Raw genomic sequence first — 19316 nt, forward strand, 5'->3', positions numbered from 1 at the left:
GTCTTGCGGTAGGATTATGTCCAGTGTGACAAAAGCTCATTAAATGATTCCTATTGAAGCCCTTGTCTTGTCATATAGAATTTGCCACACAACTTAGGTTACAAAGTAGGGTGCCCTACGATGTCCATGACTGAACCCCCCCCCCCCAAAAAAAAATCAGCATTGAGTGACATGACTACACAGGTGAAATTAACGAGACACTACGTGCTTCATATGCATAAATAAAATTTCACTTGCGAACTCTTTCTGTTGTTGCAATAGTCGTCCTGCTACAGCATCTGCTGCGCCAGCCCAAACAAATAATGTTATATTGATTTGGCAGGCTGGAACTAGACCTCACTATGCTAGTTTATATAAGTGTGATGGCACGGCAGAGGTTTGTGGATTGCAGTAATGTAAATGCTATGCGAGTCCTTAGACTGGAGTCATAGAAGTGCCTTGTATTTATTCGTTGCTGTTGTGGTTGTAAACTACTCAATTTCAAACTTCAATGCCACGTAGCTGCCAATTTTCTTCTGTAAATATTTATCGCCATGTACTACCTGTTAGCCATACGCATGCACTTGCAAAAATGTAAATACTTTCCGTAAGCCTGTTTATCTCATAAGCATTCTTTTTGAAAACTCGCCAGACATGTCTTAAGCAGTTAGCAGTTTCAATATGGACAGGTGTCAAAGAGTTCATGATAAAACGGTGCCCTATTCAAGGTGAGCAAATGCATGGAGAAACTGAATCCTCTTGCCAGACATCTGTCTTAAGCAGTTAGCAGTCTTAATATGGACAGGTGCGACAAAGATGTTCATGATAAAACGGTGCCCTGTTCAAGGTGAGCAAATGCATGGAGAAACTGAATCCTATAGATAGCTTGCACGTGACGTCCTGGACGCAGCTTCTGAATATATTGGCACTCCACTATGGTAGCTTTGATGACAAACAGGTTGCGGTTAACCTGCTTCAATGTGATAATGACAAGGCAAGAACACCTCTGTGCATGAATAAAGAACGGACCTGCATGCGGTGCTTTGATAACATTAATGTGACACTGCAAACACCGTCTCCCCCCATGCTGGTACTCCAACACGGCACGCAGTTTCAGTGACGCCACTGCAAGCCATCTATTGTCTTTCTATTGCAGATCCTGCATTGATTTCAGTTAACATCTGAGCTACAAATGACGAAGACTGGCACAAGAAAATATGCCTTTTTGCTGGTAGTGTTGTGCTAATGCACTTGTTTTCTTAATAAAAAGTGCACAACTTAACCAAATTATGGGGCAGTTGCCTATGCTGTCCTTATTTGCACTAAGAGAGCACTTGCAGCCACTTTGCACATATATTTTAGACGCACGCATGTCGGCGAATTCAGGAGACTGCAGACTGGGTGCCTGGGCATCCACAAAACGCTCCCGCGCACGTATAGAGCTCAACACCCTTGTCAGGAACGCTGCAGCGCCGCATTTATCTTTGAAACTTTATTCATTCCATCATTAGGGATGGTGAGGGCTGGGGTCAAAAAGCCTCTTCACGGGCACTACTAGGACCACGACCCCGTACAATTTCAGACTGCATAAACGGCGTTTACTGATAATGCGTGGCTTGAGGTAACCCTAATCTATTTGGACGAATGCAGCGCGATTTAGACGAAGTCAGGAGAGACATGTAAACACAGACGACTCGCCCAAGTCAAGGTAGTATTGGAACCCAAATTTAAACATGCGCAGCTACGAGTGATGCATGACTAGATCGAGCTATTTCAAACCAGACTTCATCGCTAGACGCCACGTGTGCAGTCCCGAACTTGACGCTCAAGCGTTCTACACAAGCGTTGAGCTCTGTACAACTTTGCAATATTTTACTAATATCGCGCGAGCGTTGACCCCTAGTGCCTAATATATGCAAGAAGTAACGAGATTTCCTACATGATGCGCAGAGAGCACGCCCGTGTGCAAGCGCCGTAGGCAGCGCTATTTGCTGATTCGTGCACGCTATCAGCCTTATTTGTGCGATCACATCTTCAGAAAGCCGGTGTGACGCTGATCGTCGTATCGCTGATCTCGCTGCTTCTCTCAATATCAAAATCTACCGTATCCTAGCGTCGACGCTCGCGCGATATTATTACAGAATTGCACGGGTGTAGGGATAATTATCAGTAACCATAGTTATCTCATACTTTCCGCTGTGCATGCAGAACCATCACAGACCGTACAACACACAGTGCAAGAGAACATTTCGAGTAGCAAGAACGTACAGTCAATACTTACTTGTGTATGCACGACAGCTAGCGCAGTTGCTGCGGTTCCGCTTGATGCTGACGGAGACACAGGCCTCTTGATTTACCGACATCAACAACTTTTTGAGCACGCGCACATTGTTAATTGAAAGTTGGATACATCGATAAACCCATGGCTGTTGAGCTCGCAGCGGTTTCTTCGCCGCCGCAGTGGTCCATATTGTAGTGCATGGAATGCAAGTCAACAGTAGTCACATAATGGCAGTGAATAACAGTTAAACAGTTCAGTGGCGTAGACAGCAGCGCAGCAATTACTATAATTCTCATCAAACCCCGCAATTGCAAGGTCAATTGCATTACCCGCGCTCCGCTGCGGCGCCACGGTCGCGTACGAGCAGCGATGGCGCTGGGGCTGGACTAGAACAAACAGCAATATATGCATTTTTTTTTCTGCTTAGCCGCAGTGCAGTTCTCTTATGCAGTTAAACATGCGCAATGTTTTCAATGGCTTGAAAAAGGGGTATAATCGGTGCAGCTACGTAAGAAACGGTTGAGAAGGTCTACTTGTGCACTTTTTACACGTTGAGGCACTCTCCCAGCGACAGGAACGCTTCAATGAGCAAAACATTACAGTAATAACTGTACATGCTCATCCGCAAAAAAATGTCGCATGAAAAAGCAAGTTATCAAATCATGCACCGCATATGAGACAGCGCACAATCAGTTTTCTTTTTTACTACCTCCGTCCTTGGCACTGCTTGAACAATATCACGCGAGAAAAGCTCGCGGTTTACAATTTTTTCGTTCGGGGCCAAAGTAACATGATAAATAGTTTTGAACAACGATTACCAGTAGTCGTTAGATGTACCGGCGCTCGCAATTATAAGACGCGTCCGCGAATGTACTATTACGAAACGCTTTTTCCACTCATAGTGCACTTCATTGCACGACACTGCTGTAACGCAGCGAAATAAACTGTTCTGCAGCGCAGCGCGCAGTCTCTTTTTTTTTTTTTTTCCGCGAAAGCAAAACAGCTGTTGCATGCGTCACACTTCGTCTGCTAGGTACCCCTTTACGCTGCAGTACGACGCGCAAATGATCACTTGTATGCTAGTTCCTGATCGTAAAAAACAGCGCAAAAGACGACGGACGAACACAGAGACAAACGAGCGCTCTGTGTGTTCGTCCGTCGTCTTTGGCGCTGTTATTTTACGATCGTGAACAACCAACTAGCCCGATTTACCGCCATCATGCTAGTCCGCAAGAGCGACTTATATGAACATAAGTGATTTACTTGCACTTAACAAAATCATCGGTGCATGTTGCCGTAAGCAAAAGTAAACAGGGGGAGGTGGGTTCAAACTCTTCCCGAATTTTTTTCAATTTAGCCACTATATTTATGCAATATATGCACGCAAGCAAATGCATAAAGTGCACAGCTACGGATGAGTCGGAGTTCTAAAGTTCAGGAATTCGTAACACCCACTGAATTGAGTGCGATCCGGGAATGGTACGAGAAATAAACTTTCTCGGGTGCATTTAAGGGGTCAAGAAAGGCTGCAGTTTAACCAGGAATTATCGTCAGAACTTCACTTACACCGAAACCTCACATTGAATGGTGTCACCATCCGTAAATTGAAGGAAACCAGAGGGATGCACACGTACACAATTCACTTCGACTATTTACTTCTTGAACGAACATGATAATGATACATACAAAAAGCACTGCCCGCTATATTACATGATTCGATTTCGCTAATAAAGAGTCCAAATCACAGCCTAATGTCGCGGCACGTAAAAAAGTCCGAATTTACTTTCGTTTGTGTCGGTCGCCGTCCGGGGTTGCACTTGTGAGACGTCGCCCCCTTGCTATCGACCGCCAAAGAGGGGGAAGCCAAGTCCCTTTACTCGACCAACGCTAACGTCGCCACTACAGTGTACTAGAATCCTGTAGTCGCCACTATCTACTCTCGCTCACCCCTCTTGGCTACGCGTCTCAACAACTTCTACTCGAAAAGGATTCGTGCTGGGGCCGGGAAGGAAGAGAGGCAACGAGCTTCCCTTGTTTACAAACAAATTATTCAATAGTAATTATGACTGACATACAAACAGGCTCTCCGCACACAACACACGCCACACAAAGTCATAACAAAAGAATACAACACTCGCGACAACATTGCAGAATACAGGATAGATATCAATGACAATAAAACCACACGATTAGCACGAGAGCGCGAAGATAATTAGTCAAACTGCGCAACGTCCCAACTCGCTGCTTCCCGTTTCGCTAAGTTCGTGAATATAGAAAAAGGGTGTAGCTGTGTGAGGTTCTGATAAAGGGTGTAACAGTGTGAGGTTCTGATATTTAAAGAGTACACTAGAAAGTGTAGTCGGCATTTGGGGAAATGGGATACATCCATTACGTCGCTCGCACCATATATGTAACGAACGATAACTGCTTACTAACCTTCGCTGGTGCTATAACTACAGGTTGGAATAACGCTTAGAGCGAAAAAAGAAAGTAACTGTACAAGGAAGAAAATGCACAAACCAGCGCTCACACCCAACTGAAAGTTTATTGCACGCGTGAAAGAAATCATATATACAAAAATGGGAGCACGTCGCGCGTGTCATAAAGAGGCACGAAAAGTCAAATAAAGTCGCGTGCTTACAGTCGATTAATAAAGTTGTATTCCTTGTCTTGTAACGACTGAGAAAGTTGACTGACACAAAGTGTGGCGTTATTTGTGACATGATATGCCTCCGAAATTTCTCGCGTTGTCCGATTAGATTGATGGTACAAAATTACTGTGCTTTCGAAGATAGGATTACATTTTCATGACTGACATAGCGATGCCAGATGAGACAGCTCCCTGCAATAAATTTCGATGCTCGCTCAGGCGCGTATTAATACATCGACCAATCTGGCCGATGTACAGTACTCACGGATTGAAACACGACAATTTTTGATTAACGCACACACCTTCCTTTCCATAGTCCTCAGTTCTGGTCATATCGGCGTAATTTCGACTCGAACGCTTAGATCAGAGCCAACATTATCTTTAGAGACCAGATTAGTCGCGACATGACGTGGTTATCTCGAGCAATCGCGCATACTAGTCATTATACTAAAAAATTTCGTGTCGCGTTTGAATCCGTGAGTACTGTACATGTGGACACAAGGAAGAGAAATTTGCGGTTAACTCTTACACAATTTACAAAACAATTGGCATGCCTCTGACCGCATTTTTCTTTGCCCGCTGCAGACCCCTGCGACCTTAATGCGACTAAGCTTATTTTGGGCCGGCAAACACAACCTTCACCCCTACATCGCTTCCCTATACGTTTTTCAGGGCATGCGACTTCTTGTGCATATGTGGAATAACTGCAATATTTCTAGTTTCTTCATTATTTACGAAATGAGGATGTCCGTGTTAATCTTTCTTTGCCATGCAAACAGATTTTCGCAAACCAATACGATACGCAGGATATCCCGCCTCTTTGATCACTTTGCAGTGGAAACTCTTGCTCATCTCATGTGCGCAAGTTTTTTTTGTTTTTTTTTTCAATGCCGTGCGTAATCATGACATCACAATTCCTCGTTTAACAATATTCGAATGCGCCGACGCGAAATTATACGCCGATTATGCTCCGTAGTGAAACTTAAAAGCATGTATCAAGAAACTGCAAATTATCAGAGCAAGGCATCTCGCAAGTGAATTCTTGTCCCATCCCTGTGCTCACATTTTTGTACAGCGCGTGACTTGTCAAATAAATTTAAATAATCATGTATGCCTGAACACTGTAACAACTCTCTACAGTTTGGTTAAACCCGATCATGAGCCGCTATGACATTAAATGCCATAGCGGCTTGTGAACAAGTAATCATTGATAAATACGAATTCGGTGTTCCAGCTCACATTGCTCACGATAACACCTTTTGACTGCATGTATCGGCACGTGATTACTGATAACTCGCATGCCGCTTAACTGCTACATCCGCTATACATCTGCTCGGTAATACCTACACTGACTGCATCATGCCTTTCGCATTTCATGCGCAGAGATACATGCAGGTGCGTTCACACTGTGTATTATTTAGCATTTAATAATAGTCAACCAGCGGCGACGCGTTTTTTTCGTTTGGTGCTCCCACGGCGCCAACGAGCGACGGAACAGCCAGCCCACAGCCACGCAAAACCCTCTCCTGAGGCAAAACAGAGCAAAAAAAATGCACAAGCGCAAAGAGGGCAATTGGCAAACTTTCCATAGATGAGGGGGCGCCCAGGAATTTCAAAGGCCAAACAAAGCGCGCCGCCTCTTATGTTCTGAGCGCCGCGCAGAAATGCCTCTGGCTGTTCCCATCGCTCCCGTTTCCGCCGCGCCAGACGACCACATGTCAAGGTCGTGTTTCAACGCTTGTAACAGGCGTCTTCGCTGCGGTTCCCCGTAGTTGCCGCTTCTTCTTCCTGAGTGTCGCAGGCGGTCATTCACGGAAGACGCGGTAATGAGCCCTGGGAGCAATGGAGGGAAGGCTGGCCCGGCCCGGCGCGGCCGGCACAGGGCTATCGAAGTCGCATGAATGATATCAATAGGCGCTCCGCTTTTCCCACGCCATAAAACTGAGGGGTGCACACGGCGTCTCGCCGCCGCAGTGACCGCTGCCCGAGGACGCTGCCAACGATCCGGTGTTTGCGTGGTGGGCCCCGCGAGGACCATTGACAAAAGCTTTCAAGAACCCCGCTGCGGATTGCTGTCTTCGTCGTCTCCGGTGGGAAGGGGAAGGGGTCTTCTTTTCTTCGAGGCGTCGGTTAAGAGAATGGGTGTAAGCACTTTACGAGGCTGGGGGTCCGGTCAGCCCAAGTCGGACGTCACACTTGGAACACTCGCTGGAGCCCTCGGGCGTGGCCGGGGGGACGACTTGAAACCAGGAACCGGAGCCGCGAGCGTAGCCGATGTGGGCTCTGTCTAGACGGAGACGGCGTCATGCTCTAGGTCAGCTTCATCGAAATCTTGCTGCCCTCTCCCGAGATTCCTTTGTGGCCGAGTGTAGGAGAGCAGCCTCCTGCTCCACCTGTGCACACGATGCTTATACTGAACTTTGCCCGGCGCCGGGACCGTGGGGCGCAGGAGACAGCTTCGTGTGTTCTGCTGTACGATTCGGGAGGACCGCTCACGGGGCCGGCTTCGCATTCGCGCTATCGGCGACGTCTTCTCTTGGTGCAAATTCACTTCGCCTTTAATTAATAAACAAATTCCACATGAATATGCACAGTCATGACAGATGGTCAGTGTAGCACTAATTCCACCTACGCTAGTTAATAGCACGACAAAAACCACGGCATGTACGTGCAAAAGCCACTTAACTGCCATATATATACATTCAAAATATGGAGGCTTTCTGTTTAAAATTACGCCAGAAAGGGTAAGTGCTCGTACCATCGCGAAATGTCTCGCCGAAGGTCACTTCAGCAAAACAATGCGACTAACGTTACAACGATTCAACGCAGCAGTTACCTTTATGTAATTTTTTTTTTCGGCAAAGCGCGGACGTCGACGATGCAGGTCCGCTTCACGAGACACAAACGTAATCCACGGGTAAGCAGGTGCCGTTGATGCAGTCACAAACCAGCGCAATACAAGTTGTAACGAAAACAGTAGGCTCAGTCACAAAAGTGGTGTGATTAAACGGTCAACGGAAGCTGCTGCTCAACGCGCACAAAAAGAAAATGGCGGCGCGCAGTGCGACCACTCAAGACGCGCTTAGAAAACAAAGACCGAAAGACGTTAGAGGCTAGCGAACGACCCGACCCGACCCTCGGCAAGCGCTGCTGCTGTCGCGAATAGCGAGAAAGGAAAATCTGGAAAGAGCAGGCTAAAGCCAAGAGAGGACGGAAATGGTCACGTGATAGCTAATCCAATGAATTATTGGCTGCCACTTCTGCACTCTTTTGAGCGTGCGAAAAAAAAAAATAAAAACGTTTTTATTCTCCCGCCATAATTAAAGCAGCACCAAACAAGCAAACAGCAAGGGCGCCTGTGCTGAGGCGATTTTTGAGGTAGTCTAAAGTACAGTGGCGCAACTAGATAGCACGGCACCCGCGGCAAAAAATATATTTTCGCGCCCCTCATGATGACAATGGTAGTGATTATTATTATTATCATTATCTATGTGCAAAGGAAAAGACCATCTGGCTGTTTTGGGCAATCGAACCAATGCAATGCATCATACGATAGTCCACAAGGTTAGCAAAAAAGTGAAAGAAAGAATCGACCTTGCCCGTCACTTTACGCGAAATATGCAAAGGTTATGAATTACATACAACCACACAAAAGAGAACGTCGACGTAGGCATCTGAACAGTCTTATCGTTTTTCGCTGCATTACCATGAAATGTATTATTCAAAATTATTTAATCATACATAAGTCTGCATACTACGGCTACATTTTTTATCAGTGCTAATAATGCGTTCAAAAACTCGTTCCGGTAAACCCTGTTGTCTCCTCGTTGTCGCCTTTTGTGACGCCAGTGCTAAAGTTCATCGTGAACAATTGTTGTCAAGAAAAACGCGTTCCTTGTGTCTCAACGCTTTATTTACATCATTTGGCTATTAATAACACAGAATGAAAGAGACTATACACTGGGAGAGCTATACACTAGGACGCTCCGTAAAAACTAGAGCAGCACTTTTCTGGCTTTCGATGAAGCAAACTGTTTCATAATGACATCAAAGTTGGCACCCTATAATGACACCCTCGGCGCCACTCGATCCTAAGTGAATGTTACAAACGTGCGCTTGAAGCACTTAAAAACGCGTCAAAACACGGCGCCAATCGGGCGCACGCCGCGATACAAGGCGCCCGCAACGGTCGCTTCTTCAAAGCGCACACCCCCTCACCCCTTGCGCTGAAGACGCCGCCGCGACAGCCCGCCTGTCGCTGAAGACGCTCGCCCTTTCCCCAAGCTCTCACTGTGCTACGCACAGATGAGCGATGTCGACGCTTCGCGAACCCGGGGCGCGACCCGAGAGGAATGTGCTTGAAAGAGCTCGCCCTTTCCTTCTCGCCCTTCGAGAACCCGGGCACGACCCGATATAAACGCGCGGCGACGGTCGGTCGATCAGTTAGTCAGTGAGTGAAGGAAGAAGCTGTAGTGGTGAAGTGAGTTTTATGAGTATGGCCGTCAGTCGGTGTTGAACTGTCGAGAGGTCAAGCCGAGGGAGCAGTGAAAAGTTTTGAAGGGTGTCGCCGAGGAGATGTGATCACCGACTGTGAAGAGGAACGACACTTCAGAACTACAGTCTACGTGAAGGTAAGCGTCAAGCTGGTGTATAAGAAAGGACTTTATTTGTGCTGGAATATCCTCAACAGTTTGGATTTAAGTGCATGCGATTAATTGTTCCCCATTGTTTGCTAGATTCATGCGAGTTGTATTGTGATTCGTGTTTGTAAAAATCGGCGCTATCAGGACGGAGCACAAGACGAGAAGGAGACATTGCGAGTGCTGTCTTCAACTGAAGTTTATTGGAACAAAAAACGAACGCGACGAAAACCAACACCATGCGTGCGCAGGAAATTTTGTTTTTGTTTCAATAAACTTTAGTTGACGACAGCGCTCGGAATGTGTCCTTCTCGTCTTGTGCTCCCTCCAATTCGCGCCGATTTTGACAAACATGCGTCGTTTCCAACTAGCCCCTCTCTAACTTACTGTATTGTGATTGAACAAGCAAAGTGTGCATGTTGGTGAGATGCTTGTACTGCCTTGATTGAGAATATATTTCGTTTGTGTTATGAACGCTTGGCTGTGACTCGGTCTTTAGATCTTAACCAGCGTTCGCTGGCGCGCTGAAAGGACCTACCCTTAAACTGTCCGTGCTTTTGTGGCGCGTTTCGGGTGGCCGATACGTCAGCCCTTGGAATCTGCCCGGCGATTGCCTCCCCATTAACGGCAGGGGCGTAGCCAGGAATATTTTTCGGGGGAAGGGCGGGGGGGGGGGGGGAGTCAGCTATATTGTACCTTCGTGCGTTGCGTGCGTTTGTATGTATGCGTGTATATACTGAAAATTTTCGAAAGGGGGGGGGGTTGAACCCCCCTCCCCCCCAACCTTATTAACCCGGACGCAGTGTACTCGCGAATTCGCATACCCGCATGCTGACTGACCACGTCTCTTACAGATGGACGCCAGTTGTCCTTACTGCGACTTGCAATGCTCCAACAAAAGCAACATGAAAAGGCACGTTTTAAACGTGCACAAAGTGAAAAACTTTGGTGCCAGGCCGCCTAGTCACCTGTGCGATTTATGCAGCGAACAATTCTTCACCTTAAATGAGCTAAAGCAGCATCACATTAATAGGCACGAATTCCATCCAGAGTACGAGGAGCACCATTTTCCATCAATCACAGGTAAGACATGAAACTTATTTTGCGCATAGATTCGTTCTTGCATTGTAATTTTACGTGAATGCCAATCGCTTGAAAAAAGTGACAAGGTCAACACTAATTGACAACTTTATCCGATTTGGTAACATGTGCGTTTTGCAGAATCATCTTTTATTAAAAGGAGTTACGAAGCTGCCAATTCGTCGATTCGGTTTCAGCAGAATTGTTTTCATGATTCGCAGTTGCCGAGTTTTATCGCACAGTACTCTCATCTCTTATGGCCTTATTTAACTTACCGGCGGCCAAATGAGGGCATACGCCGCGCTAATGGATTATTAACTGCGCCAATGCCAGCAGCGCACATCAGCACCAGCCGTCCGACAACCGGTTGCGTATGCTATGCCTTGCGCGGCACCTAACTAATAAAGACAAATATTACCTGTTTTCGAAGTACAGTAGAACCCCTTTATAAGAGACGTGCACCGGGGAGCATTTCTTTTCCCTTACAGAGGATGTCTCTTATAAGCAGCGTACTATGTTCTCATTTTCTAATCAACCCCTATTTCGATGCAGGTACACTGGTGCCTCTTGTAACCATTTGTCTCTTGCATCAGTGGCTCTTATGACGGGGTTCAACTGTATTCGAAACGAATGAATACATGCATCTTTCCGCGTAAACCTAACTGAAAAGGTAGTTTCACGGCATTAAGACCACCACTGCTGTGAAACCACCCTTCCAGGCACAACGTGCGCTCAACGGGCGTCCAGATAACGTCACAAAAATAGCATAAATAACATCGAACGCGTAATTCGAAGGTGTGGGTTCGGATCCCACCGACGGAAAGGGTGATTTTTCGTCCATTTTAATCCCTTTCAATTGAATTGGGAATCGTTACACTACAGTAGTTAAGAAACCAAAGATAATAGGGAGTTTTCGAATAGGAGCGCCAAAAGTTTGGGGCCCCAAAGCCCTTTGCGTGTGCTCCCTTTGGGTCAAGCAGGAGCTAAGAGTTTTCGAATAGGGTCTGCGGCGCTTTGGACACTCCCACTATTCTAGGTCACTCTAGTCTGGACCAAGAGCCGTACGTCGCTTCAGCGGGTGCCGCCATGTGTGTTTGACGCAAAGCATTTGGGGCAGGCTTTGGGGCTCCCGCTAAATTCGAGAAATAGCGGCCCCAACGCTAAACACAAACGCTGTTTGGGTATCGCGCATGCACAGTGGCCTCGACGCTATTTCTTTGGGGGGCCCTTCCCCTACATGCGCCTACGAAGGCACTTCAATTGGCGGCGCGGAGTCGCAGCCACGGTGCAGGAACACAAAAAGAGAGAAAGAAAAACGTGCGGGCGAACACGCCCGCGCGCGCTTTTTAGCAGCGTTCGTGAGCAGACGACACCGGCGTTCTCGTCAGCGGACGCGTCATTTCTTTCCTTTCTTTTCCCCTCTTTCTTGTTTGTTGCGTCAGTACGTGCGAGCTTACCCAAGGAGTCCGCGGCGACGGAGCGAGAAACCGAACGCGCTCCGTGTCCACGCTCCTTGAGACTGCGGCAAAACGAAAGCGCAACACACGCGACTGGTTCCCTCGGCAACCGAAACGGCGACAATTTCCTTGCTTGCCGCCACACTTGACTCTCCGGCAGCGTGACGTTATCTGGTCGCCCCAAATAGCGGTGTTGCACCGCCTAAATGTTTCTTGCTCCGTGCCCTGAGGTCACAACTCGGGGGGAAGTTTACATATATTGCACCCACCCCGAGGAATGTTGTAGCAAAGGCTACGCGTGAAAACTAATATAACTTTTAAATGCACCGTATTTTCCAGTGCGTAATCCGCCACTCTAACTAATGCCAAGGCCCCTGAAAAGAAATATGTGCACACAGCTCCAGACAATAACAGCACATAGATAGATATCCGTTTTTAAAAATTCATGATCCTTGCTTCAAGAGCTGTTTGCAGCTGCTTGTTATTATTATATTAATTGTTACTTTCTATTCCGTACACAATGCTAACAATTGTACGATGTTATATAGTGACTAAAATGCTAAAATTAATGTGCCTATTCACTAAATGCCAAAATATGCTTTTCTTTCATGCACATTAGGTTTCCCTTTTTATCTCAGCCTTGAAAGTTGTGTTTGAATGCTAAGTAATCACATAGGGTTGCCACCTGTCCAGTTTTAGACCAGCCCGGCCGGTTTCTTATATAACCGGCCGGTTGCCAGTCCACACCTAAGAGCGGCCGGCATCGGCCTATCTCTTTTGCCATAACATCGCACTTACTTTTTTCCGGGGTATTTTATAAGCGCCAGTTCGACAACTATGACAGCAAATATTTATCGTCAATCACCAAAACTCTTACGCTATTAGTCAACCCCTTTTTAAGATCACTGCAAGTGTAGTGATCATTGGAATAAAGCATATTATTGCGTGTGTATGCATGCATGAATATCCGATACTTTTGTGGCATATGCACTGTATAGATTTCAACTTTCGTTTGTGCTTGCAATGCCACTAGTTTGGTGGGTTCAGACGCAAAGAGGAGCTTTTTACGGACGAAGTATGTGCGGTTCTTTTTCAGTGCAGCACACTTAGATCAATACCTAAACCTCACTTACTTTTAGTACAAGCGTCATTCCAATCACGGGTATTTTTATGCCAGCTATTACACTATAGTCAGGTACAACTTTAGAAGACAGGAGAGGCCCCGCCCAGATGACCGAAGCGCAGCAGCCAATTGCCTCCGCAACTAAAGAAATAGTCCCGCTCAAAAAAGGACGGCCATGTTAGGCATGTTCTCCGTTGGCGGGGTCACCGGCTGTACGGCTCATGACGCCACCTGAAGTGCGCGCCTATTAGTGGAGCCTGCTCGTGTGCATTTGCCTTTGAGGGGACAAATGCTGCTGCCTTCTAAGTTGTACCAGACTATAGTTGGTTAGCTTAGTGTTGTGTTTTCTGTACAAGCACATGAAGTATATTTTGCTCAAGGAAAGCATTATTACATTAAATGACACTGCTAATGCCAAAGAACTTGTTTTCACTCATTGTGTCAACCAGGGGTACGAAAGAGCAAGATACATTGAGCTTTTGATGTATTGAACCTCCTGCATAATAAATTTGTCTTCATTTAACTTCATTTTACATTGTATTGTTGCATATGGTCACTTTGCTGAAGGCACTACCACGTTAGACGAGTCGTTGACATTTCGCTTCCCGCTAGCCACGTCAAAAGTATAATTTTTCTTTGCTCAAAATGGACATAACAATAAAAAATTTGTGCTATATTTCTAGCCTTAGATTTGATTCTATTTATGCGAAAACAGAGCGTGACTCACTTCTGAATAAATAGATATTTAATTGCAGTTTGATTAGAACTAATTACTATAACAGCATAATTAGCTTATTATGACATTATTTTTGTTGCAATAGAACATCTAGTGCCTTGAAATAATGTCTCGATTTGACGTTTCTATGTATAGTTCTTCATAGGTGGCATCTGAAAGGATTAACATGGAGTCTATTCTGGGAAAGGTGGCAACCCTATAACCACGTAACTTGTGACACTTTGTACTGCCCGTGCATCTGCTAAGCTTTAAGCTGACCGTGGCAGTACTGGAAGCAAATAAATAAAAGTGATGTACACTCAAGAATAAACTGATTCCATAGATTATTTTTTCTTTACTAGTAAAGCCATTTTTTTTATTTGCTAACAACAGGCAGCAGTATTAAGGTTTTATATCAATACCACTCTCCAAAGTACTGATTTTAAGTTGTTTGATATTACTCACTGTTTGATCAAATTTGCTTTAAACCAAATAATTGACATTTGAACAAGGCAACATAAAACATACCTGCTGTATTTGCTATCACTTTTAAACAGCCTTCAAAGCCTGGAAGGAGAAGATGGAGAGCAGCACACACAGCCACTTTGTCATCAGCAGAGGCACAAAAGAATGCCAAGATACTGGAGAGAAGGTCACATACTACAAATGCCATCGTTCTGGAAAATTTCTTACCAAAGGTACTTGAACCTACTTATGTCAGAGAAATTGTCTTTTAGAGAAACCTTTGGGGAACTTGCGAGCAGAGCTGTCATACGTTGAAGTGTACATCTGTAAAAAATAAAAAGGTTATATAACAAAAGTGGCTATAAGCATAGGTCAGCAAAAAAGTTAGAGCTCACTCAGACTGAGACAAGAAATATATTTTGCATTTAGGGATCACTTAGACTCAGACTCACCAATATTTTCCTCAACCGGACTCACTCGGACTCAAACTCACGAAAATATTACTCAGCTGGACTCACTCAGACTCACGGCCTGATCTGAGTCTGTGAGTTGACTCACGAGTGAGTTTGCCACCTATGGCTATAAGACATGCAAGTTAATTACATATGCTTGAATTTTTGTGAAAAATACAGATAAAATACAGTGATAAGACAATATTCATAACCCAGAAAATCAGTACCCACATCTAATCTGCCACCTTTTCTGGCTCGTGCAGAATTCTCGAGTGGAAGTAGCGTTTTTGGCATTGTAGAAGGGTTCTTTATTATAAAAACAAGATTTTTTCTATTTCGTGTCTTATGCATTGTTCATGGATTTCGAGGATAAAGTACTTTTAAGTAGGTTTTTAAGAGCACAAGAAGAAACAGCAGCATTAGTGTTGCAGCAAAACGGTAAGTTGGACCAGTTGGTTGGGATTCATTTTTTCACTCGGGGACAGCGCAACACACGAGGACAAAAGAGAAGGAAACGGACAACACGGCGCTGACTCGCAATTGAGTTGCGAGTCAGCGCCGTGTTGTCCGTTTCCTTCTCTTTTGTCCTCGTGTGCTGCGCTGTCCCCGAGTGAAAAAAATGAATTAGTGTTGCATGCTGTACCATGTTTCATATCAATAAGTAATGTACCTCATATAACATTTTTGAACGGCAACTTCAAAATAATTTTTCAGGAAAATAGAACTTTTTACATTGTTCTCATCACCATGAAGCTCACTAGAAACAGCTTTCGAACCATTTGTGCTGCTATGGAGCTCTCAACATTTTTTACCATTCAGAGGTTTTTTTTTACTGTGATGCAGACGGAAGCATTGGCAGTATAGAGCAGCGCAACAGGATGATGACACTGGCTGTCCAAAAATGAGTCTACCAGTCCAATTCAAGCCTTAAAATGGGTACTCCTGCACAAATAATGCATCAAGGTCATGGTGCATTACCTACATTCTACAGTTAATGTGGACGATTATGGGCCATTAATGGCTCATAAATATAGAAGTTTAGTGACAGAAAAAGTGTGTTCAGAAAGAGCTACATTTTACACATTGTCATGGTACAAAACAAAACTATGCAACGGTTGCTGTTGCTTTGCACAAATGATGAAAATGTTCAGGGGAACATCCCCAGTTAATTTCACTAAGATTCACTGACCTCAACAAATCAACAAAGTTGCGCTTTAAGGTGATCTTCCTTATGACCTACTTCTGCCTTGTGTAATGCCACTGAAGGCTTGGCTACAGATTTGTGCACCCACAGCAGTGCACCCACAGCAGTGCAGAGCCAATTTAGAGTATCACTGCTCCTTCAGTGATTCTTGATGATCAATGCGGTGATTAAGCCAATCTGGCCTATGTAGCACCTTGCACAGAGAGGCCCTCTACTTTTTGATATTATCTCGTTTTTGCTGTAAACCTTCAGCTTTAAGTGGACCTGTTGCCACTTTCTTGTCTGTAATTGTGTAGCGTCCCCATATCCGTGCCGCCCACTTGTAGGCGTATGCCACAGGAGCGAAGGAAAGAGACAGCTGAACCAGAATCGACGCCAGCGGGCAACGTGAGCTGTGGCTTCATGTTTCACAGCCAAATGCTGTCTTTGTTTTCCTCTCTTGCGCTCGCACACTCTACCGTTTGCGCGCCGCCCAAACGAGGGCACTACAATTGTTATTTTAGAGCTTCTTTATTTAGAGACTTGCCCCCAGCAACTGATCCTTTTTAACTTTCTCACAGCATGGTTTTTTTAGGGTTAGCTGCAAAGAGAGTAACCGTAATTACAGCACAGTGCCCTTTACTGAATCCAAATTAAAAAGGTGAAATTTGGCATTATGCTTAACATAGTGTGGCAGAAACTCGCAAGACTAATATCACTCCACAGCATAGACTAAGGAAATACTATTAGTGTTTCCTAATAATATTTCAAAACCAAAACTTCTAAGGTTGATTCTAGAGACCTTTCAATCATTTCGCCTTGTTGTTGTTCCTCGTACCTTAAGGCCACCTCTCCTTTCAGTTATCAACCTGTGTTGATAGTTGAAAAAACGTGACAGAACACAGATGCCAATTGCTGGGCAATTGTTCATGAGCATCGATTACTTCTCAGCTACAGTACATCCCTCCAATCTTCTAGCAAATGGAGAAGTGGCTGTCTTAATATGTTCAACTTACCAAGTCACAGCTGGTTTGTCAATCTTAGGCACGTATGCTAGATGACAAGCTTAGTTGGTTACCAAAGAGTGCCATGGAAAGATAAGAAAGGAGAAAGTAGGCAGGGCGTTCTGTAAAACTACAATTTTAAAGGTCTCCTCCTATTAGGTCTTGGCTAATAATTTTTAGGGGACTATAAGACGTGAGACTTTATGCATATTTCCCTCAGCCAAAAAAAAACGCACTTGCACAGACCCTTTCAAAGATTCAGTACTTCGTTATTTAATAAAACCTAACTTTTCCATCAGAACAGCTTGAAGGAAAAAAGGGTGAGATGCCATGACAAATTACTAGCATTTTTTATTTATTTATTTGAAATATACTCCAGGCCAATTTGGCCCAACCAGGAGCGGCAGTACAATGAAAAAAAAAATACAAGGATAGCTTAATACATGCAATGGTGCAATCAAGAACTAATTGATAGCAGTGTGGTATTATATAATACAATAAAGGTTAAACTACAACATCAACAAAAGGCAATAATTGAATAAGAATTAATAACACTCTTATATAGCAAAATGAAACACAGCATCAGCAGGAAAGAAACCTCAAATATAACAAAAAATATGCTCTTCCAGAGGACTGAACGAAATTTGGTGACATTATTCTGTATCTGGAAGTGTATTCCAGTCCTTTATAGTTCTGGGGAAAAAACTATTTTTAAGTGCTTTAGTTTTTGCGAAAATTGGTTGCAATGAATGAGGTCTAGTGTGTCTTGTTTGCAGAGTTGTAACAGGACAAAGGTATGGCAAATCAGTTATATTCGAGTTGCCAGGCATTACATTATAAAGAAAATTTATGCGATTAAATTTTTTCCTGGAATATAAAGAGAATATTTTCTTTTGGGTCATGAGTGCACTTGGGGAATCTGTTCTCTTATATTTATTAAAAATAAATCTAGTGGCCTAGTGCTGAATTATTTCAAGCTGATTAGTGTCTTTTAAAGGGACACTAAAGAGCAAAACGATTTTTCTCGTATTAGTAAAGTGCTCTTTCACGATATCAAAAACACCACGCTTGCTGCCAGAAGACGCTTAGTAAGCGAGAAAACGCGCAAAAACAAAATGTGGGTGGCGACGCCACCTAGAAGTTTCTGCACCATTCGCCGTGATGTCACATGTTTTGACGGCGCCTACTAGGGACAACGTAGTTCCTAATCGGTAAAAATGAAGTACATTGTCCTCTGAGGGGGCCATACACTTAACATACCAAGTTTGGGATAACTTTTTTGAGCCAATGGCGCCAAAATACGATAAATACACTTTGGAATACGTGACGTCACGCGGGGAGATTTCGGTGCGAAATTTAAAAATGATACTTTGAACTTGATTTTCTCCTCTATTAATCAACCTATGATGACGAAATTAACGACGTTAGAGTTCTCAGAGCACAATTTATCGATCTAGGCAGATTCATTGTTTCTCTTTAGTGTCCCTTTAAAGTATGTGGGTCCCAAATTTGTGATGTGTATTCTAATTTAGATCGCACATATGCGTTCACAGTGAGCAAGCACACTTGAGGAGAAGCATGATGTAGCCTTCTACGTAAGAAGCACAACTTCTAAAATGTCTTCGTGCATATTTCCAATTTATGTTTAGTCTATGTTAATTTGTCAGCAAAAGTGACTACGAGGTACTTGTAACTGTCAACAGTTTGAATGGGAATGCTGCTGGAATGGTACTCAAATATTCTTGGGGCCTTTTTTCTAGTGATTCTTAGTGAAACTGTTTTTCTGCACATTTAACTGCATATCCCAAGAATGACACCAAGAATTTATGTTATAAATTGTTTGTTTGAAGCAATCTTGGTCACTAGTAGAAGCTATTTCTTTAAATATAATACAGTCATCTGCGAATAGCTTTACCGATACTGGTAATGAAATATCCTCCGTTTAAAACATTAATATAAACTAAAAACGAGGGCCCTAATACACTGTCTTCGGCGCACCAGAGCTCGCAGGAAGCACTCAAGAATGGCAACCATTAATATCTACAAATTGTTCTCTGTTGATCAAGTATGGTGCAATCCACTTAAGTAATCCGGAAGGCCAATTAGTTTAAAAAGTTTATGCAATAGGTTGGAATGTGACACCTGATTGAAAGCCTTACAGAAGTCAAGAAATAACATATCAACCTGGACCATCTTTATCAAGAACCAGAGAGATTTCGTGTACGTTGTTACTACTGTGTTCTTGTCAACATACCTCCCTGGAACGCATGCTTATGAGGTGACACAA

This window comes from Rhipicephalus sanguineus, chromosome 1 (genome assembly GCF_013339695.2).
Source record: "Rhipicephalus sanguineus isolate Rsan-2018 chromosome 1, BIME_Rsan_1.4, whole genome shotgun sequence".
Lineage (NCBI taxonomy): Eukaryota > Metazoa > Arthropoda > Arachnida > Ixodida > Ixodidae > Rhipicephalus > Rhipicephalus sanguineus.